This window comes from Capra hircus, chromosome 3 (genome assembly GCF_001704415.2).
Source record: "Capra hircus breed San Clemente chromosome 3, ASM170441v1, whole genome shotgun sequence".
In the NCBI taxonomy this organism is placed as follows: Eukaryota; Metazoa; Chordata; class Mammalia; order Artiodactyla; family Bovidae; genus Capra; species Capra hircus.
The window spans coordinates 86,530,061-86,536,620 of NC_030810.1; the positions used below are offsets into that span (position 1 = coordinate 86,530,061).

At 43.6% G+C, this 6,560-nt stretch overlaps 1 pseudogene; it reads right to left on the reverse strand.

The window, feature by feature from the left end:
* On the reverse strand, positions 4,723–5,733 carry LOC102169721 (annotated as a pseudogene).

Sequence of the window (6,560 nt, forward strand, 5' to 3'; positions counted from 1 at the left end):
ATGACAGTTCTTTTTGATTTGCAGTCAGCTTATAAGGCACCCACTTATTGAACTTTTTCACTTTTCCAATTTGCTTCAAATGCCTAATGACCATAGAATGGTCAGTGTAGAGCTCTTGGGCAACTTCCCATATAGTTGTAAGAGGATCAGCTTTGATGGTTCAATTGGTCATTGTCAACTTTAGATGGCATGCCACCGCACTCCTCATATTCAAGGCTCCTGTCTCCTTTGCAAAACTTCTTGAACCACCACTGCACTGTATATTAGCACTTCTTGGGAGAAATGTATTGTTGACCTTGCAAGTTGTGCTGCTTTATGACCCATTTTGAACTTGAGTAAGCAAATCACTTGTATTTGCTTTTTTTGTCTAACATGATTTCCATAGTTTAAAATATATATAAAATATATAGCAAGTAATAATTCATTAGCAAAAAAACAGAGCAAGAAATGTACATTAAAATGATGAATAACATAACCACATTTAAGAATATATTCTGATATCAAATGGCAAATTTCAACAGTGCAAAACCACAGTTACTTTGGCACCAACCTTGTAATTTGTTGCTGCTGTTGTTGTTTAGTCTCTAAGTCGTGTCCAACTTTTTCATGAACCCATGGACTGTAGTCTGCCAGGCTCCTCTGTCCATGGACTTTTCCAAGAATACTAGAGTGGGTTGGTTATCATTTCCTCCTCCAGGGGATCTTCCTGAACCAGGGATCAAACCCGCATCTCTGTGTCTTCTGCATGGGCAGGCAGATTCTTTACCACTAGCACCACCTGGGAAACCCAGTCCCTGTCATGTGTCCATTTAATTAGCCAGTCTGGCCCCTGCAGAAACTAACTGGGTGGATCCTGAAGAATGACTGTAGACTATTGCAGGCTTTAGCAAGTAACAGCTCTAATCACACCTGCTGTGCTGGGCATAATATTGTTGCTAGAGCAGATTAATAAGGCATCAAGATACGGTGTATGGCCAGTGATTTGTTGAATGAATTATTTTCCATTCTAATTAGAGAAGATATCAGAAAAGGTTCACATACATGTGGGGTAAATAATAATACTTAGGTACAGGTTTGCCTCAAGGATAAGCTAACTCTGTCCTCTGTCATAATATAGTCAAAAGACATCTGGACCACCTGGACAATTCATAGAATATCACATTGACCCATTACATAGATGATATTATGCTAGGCAGACAAGTGCAAGCAAGAGGTGACTAGTATGCTGGAGGCATTGGAAAGACCCATGCTGCAGAGAGTAGAAAAATGCTGCAAAGATTCAAGGATTTGTCACTTCAGTGAAGTTTTTAAGGGTCCATCCTTCCACGTAAAAAATAAATTGTTGCATCTTGTATCCCCTCCCACAAAGAATGCACAGGGCTTGGTATCTCTCTTCATCTTCTGGGGCAGTATATTCCATACCTGGGAATACTTCTCCAGCTTATATACTAGGTAACAGAAGATTTCCAGCTTTGAGACCCAGAACAGAAGGGCTCTTCAGATGGTCCGGTCTCCTATACAAGTATCTCTGTCACTTTGGCCATATATTCCAGCAGACTCTTGTATTAGAGGGGTCAAGAGTGGGAAAAGATGCAATTTGGAGCTTGTGATGGTTAATTTTGTGTCAACTTGGCTGGGCCATGGAGTACCCAAATAATTTGGTCAAACATCTGGGTGTGTCTGGGGTGGGGTGGGGGTTTGTTTCTGGATGAGATTAACATAGGATTGGTAGAATGAGTAAAGCAGATTGCCCTGAGTAAAGCAGATTGTCTAATGTGGGTGGGCCACATCCTATCAATTTAAGACCTGAATAGAACCCAAAAAAAACTGAGTAAAAGGGAATTACAACTGCCCGACTGTATAGCTAGGACACTGGTCTTTTCTAGCCTTCAGATTTGGACAGAAACCTTGTCTCTTCTTGGATCTTGAGCTTGCCAGCTTTCAGACTGGAACTTACACCATAGGTGTTCTGGTTCTCAAGCCTTTGAACTCAGACTGGACATGAACGTTGGCTTTCCTAGGTCATCAGCTTGCTGACTGCAGATCTTGGGACTTCTCAGCCTCTGTAATCACGTGAGCCAGTTCCTTATAATAAATTTACATCTATATCTAACTCCTATTCTGTTTCTCTGGAGGACCCTGCCTAATACAGATATGAGCAGTGGAGTACAGCTGTAATAAGTAAAATGCAGAAGCAGCTTTGGAACTGGATAAGGGGTAAAGGCTGGAATAATTTTAAGTTACATGCTAGAAATATGGACATTAAGGGAAAATCTAGTGAGATCTCAGATGGAAATGAGGAATATGTTACTGGAACCTGAAGGAAAGGTGATTCCTGTTATAAAATGGTAAAGAAATTGCCTGAATTGTGTCCTAGTGTTTGCGGAAGGTAGAATTTGAGTGATAAAATGGAATATTCAGCTGAAGAGATTTCTAAGCCAAGTACTGAAGGAAGGGCTTGGTCTCACCTTATTACTTAGAGTAAAACATGAAAGGAGAAAGGTGAATTAGAAAGCAAAGAGAAACTAGAACTTGATGACTTAGAAGACTCTTGGCCTACCCATATTGCAAAAAATGAGAAAACGTGTTTGAATGAAAAAACCAACAGTGTTACTAGGTTATTACTTAAAATGGAGTATAGGGATTACATGAGCAGAAACACTGCCAATTTGAACTAAAGAGGACAGAGATGGGAAAAAATAAAGGATGGCTGTTGGATTTATTGAATTGGACAGGACAGAATCATAGATGGTCGTCAGGGCTACTGTGTCAGTTTTGACAGGCAGGTGGCTTCTTCCTGAAGCCTTGGGAATGGGACTAGACAGCAAAGCCTTGGGAGTGATGCTGCCACCCTGTAAGACCTGGACAGCAGAGCACTGAGCCAGAGAATTGCTCTCAAACCTCAAGATCTAATGGAATTTTTCTCACTAAATTCTGAACTTTCTTAGGACCCATCACTCCTTCCTTCTTTCCTGTTTCTTTCTTTTAGAATGGGAATGCCTATCCTATATGCCTGCCCCTCCCCTCACATTGTATTTTGGAAGCACATAACTTGTCTGATTTTACGGATTCACAGCTGGAGAGGAATTTTGCCGCAGCATGAATCATACCTTGAGTCTTACTATATCTGATTTAGATAATATTTAGAGGAGGCTTTTTGGTTGATGCTAGAATGAGTTAAGACTTTGGGGGCTGTTGGGATGGACTGAATATGTTTTGCATGCAAGAATGACATGAATTTTAGGGGGCCAGGGGTGGAATGTTATGGACTGAATTTGTCCCCATCCCCATTCATATGTTGAAGCCTTAACTCCCAACGTGATGGTGAAGAAGAGACACCAGATAGCTCTCCCTGGCTGCCCCCACCCACCACGAGGGCAGAGTGAGAACGAGAAGGTGACTGTCTCCAAATCAGGAAGAGGGATCACATCAGAACCTGAACATGCTGGCACCATGATCTCAGACTTCCAGCCTCCAAAACTGTCAAAAAACAAATTTCTGTGGTTTAAACCACCCAGTCTATGGTATTTCATTATAACAGCCCAAACTGAATTAAGACAGAACTTATGGTAAGCCTCAGTGGAAAAATCAAAGTGCAGTCCCTGGGATTTGAGCAGGGCCAAAGGCAATGGCATCCCACTCCAGTACTCTTGCCTGGAAAATCCCATGGATGGAGGAGCCTGGTAGGCTTCAGTCCATGGGGTCGCGAAGAGTCGGGACACGACTGAGTGACTTCACTTTCCCTTTTCACTTTCATGCGTTGGAGAAGGAAATGGTGACCCACTCCAATGTTCTTTCTTGCCTGGAGAATCCCAGGGACAGTGGAGCCTGGTGGGCCGTCTGTGGGGTCACACAGAGTCGGACACGACTGAAGTGACTTAGCAGTAGCAGCATTCTATCTGTAGCAGAAAATTTCCTAAGTTTTAAGAAACAACTCCTAGCGTGATACTGCACATTGGTAGAAACCAAACACTTAACCATGGGACTCCAAGTGACTCTGTGCCCAGAATTGCCCGTTATGGTCTGGGTTCTTTTGGTGTTCAGATGGACCCAGTAGCATTTATTATAAGATGGAAATAGTACATCTGAAATGGACCTCAAGCACAATTGAGATACTTGTAAGCTGCAGGACCAAGTAATCCAGACTCCCATGTCACCCACCATAGCTGCACCAACAGCTGACCAGCTGAAGGAGGAGGGATAAAGGCTGAGTTTGGTTTATGGATGAGTCAGCTTAGTATGTGGGTGTAAGCCAAAATTAGATAGTGGCTCCTTTATAGCCACATACTTGATAAGCTTTGAAAAATAGAGAAGAGGAAAAATCTTCCTAATGGGTAGAGTTACAAGCATTGTCCCTGGTCATTTGGTTTGTCTATTAGGAGAAGCAGTCTGAAGTAAATATATATAGATGCTTGGGCATATGTCAACGGCCTGGCTCGCTGGTAGGGGGCTGGGAAGAAAAAGGCCTGAAAGATCAAAGACAAGAAGGTCTAGAGTAGAGTCTTATGGGTGGATATACAGGAGTGGGCATGAATTGTGAAGATTTTTGTAACACATTTTGCACTTGCCAGGGAAAAGGTACTAAACAATGAAGTAGAATAACTCATCCAATTGTCATTACCAACCTTAATCATTGGCTACCTTGGAACCAGTCTGATGGGAACTATTGTGGGTTATAGTGTATCCTCCACCCCAATTTTTTTTTGAACCATCACACCATAATTTTATTTAGAAACACTGAGCAAGTTTTTACTCAAATGGGTGTGGAAACTCAGGGAATATTTATGTCTTAATTGTACCAAAAATAAAACACTTAAAAACAACCATTTGAACGTCAAGTTCTCTCTGCATACGGGTCTGCCACCGTGAGTACCTTCACCTGCCTGTGCCCCAGCCTGCAGTGCTGGAGAGGGGGCTGGGGTGGCCCACCTGACATCAGCTGCTGAGTCGTGGACGCGCCGCCCTGGGCAGGGCCCACACACGATCACCTCCCAGCAGGAGCAGACAGCATAGTCATCTACCTTAAGGATCCTCGTTCTGAGACGGCTCCACGATACTCAAGCAGCAGTCCTCAAACTCCACAAACGAGTTCCTGCATGCAGGCCCGCATAAGCTTGGCCTTGTCATCTGCCTGATTGAGGTCAACCATCAACTGTCTGAGGTGCGGGTTGAGCAGTAAGCTCCTCAGCACTGCAGACTCCCCTAAATTCTTTAAATTCTGCAAAGACTCTCTGTCCTCTTCCTCATCACTACTGAGAAAATCAGCCACAGAGTCGTCATCATCTTCATTTTCCACAGACTTCTTAGTTTTTGCAGTGAGAGCTGATCTTATTTTTTTCTCAACAAGACCAGTTTCAGGCTTGCATTTCTCTTTGTGCTTCCAGAAGCCGGGCAAGGAGCAATAGGGCACACAGCAGGCAAGGCAGCGGTATTTGGGCTTCTCCAAACAGATAACGCAGACAGTGGTACCACAGCTGAGCGATGCCATGGTTTCTCCTGGGACACGCTCCATGCCTGCCTCCTCCCCCCAATTTATATGTTAAAGTTCTAATCCCTAATACCTCAAAATGTGACATCTGTAAATAGGGTTCTCACAGATGTAATTAGTTAAAATGACATCATAACTGCAGTAGGATGGGCCCTAATTCAATGTGACTAGTATCCTTATAAGGAGAAGGCAATGGCACCCCGCTCCAGTACTCTTGTCTGGAACATCCCATGGACGGAGGAGTCTGGTGGGCTGCAGTCCATGGGGTCGCACAGAGTCAGACACGACTGAAGCGACTTAGCAGCAGCAGCAGCAGTATCCTTATAAGCAGAAGGCCATATGAAGACAGACACAGAGAGGAAATGCCACGTGAAGATAAAAACAGAGATAAGGGTGATGCAGTAAAAACCAAGGAATGCCAAAGATTGCCAGCAAACCACTAGAAGCTAGGGAAGAAAACATGGAACAGGTTTTCTCTCACAACCCTTAGAAGGACTCAAGCCTTCTGACACCTTGATCTCAGACGTCTAGCCTCCGGAATGTAAGAATGTATTTCTGTTGTTTAGGACTTCCCTGGTGGTACAGTGGATAAGAATCCACCTGCCAATGCAGGGAACACGGATTTAATCCATCCCTGATCCAGGAAGATTCCACATGCCCTGGAGCAACTAAGTGCATCACCACAACTGCTGAAGACCCAGTGCAGCCAAAAATAAATAAATGAATAAATAAATTATTTCAAAAGTTGTTTAAAAATACATTTCTGTTGTTTAAATCACTTTGGTATGCATTAGAGCTGCATGCTCTAAGAAACTAATGCAGACACACAAATGGTGTGCCCACAGTGGTAGAGACAGAAGCTAGCTCCTGAAGTGGGTTGCCATTTCCTTCTCCAGGGGATCTTCCCGACCCAGGTATTGAACCTGGGTCACCCACATTGCAGGCAGACTCTTTACCAAGTGAGCCACCATGGAAGACAGAAGCTAGCTGTGGGCCCATGAAGCTTGGACTCCAAGTTTTTAAGGCCACCCTAGCTGCTGATGCCTAAATGCCCAACATATCAGCAATAGAG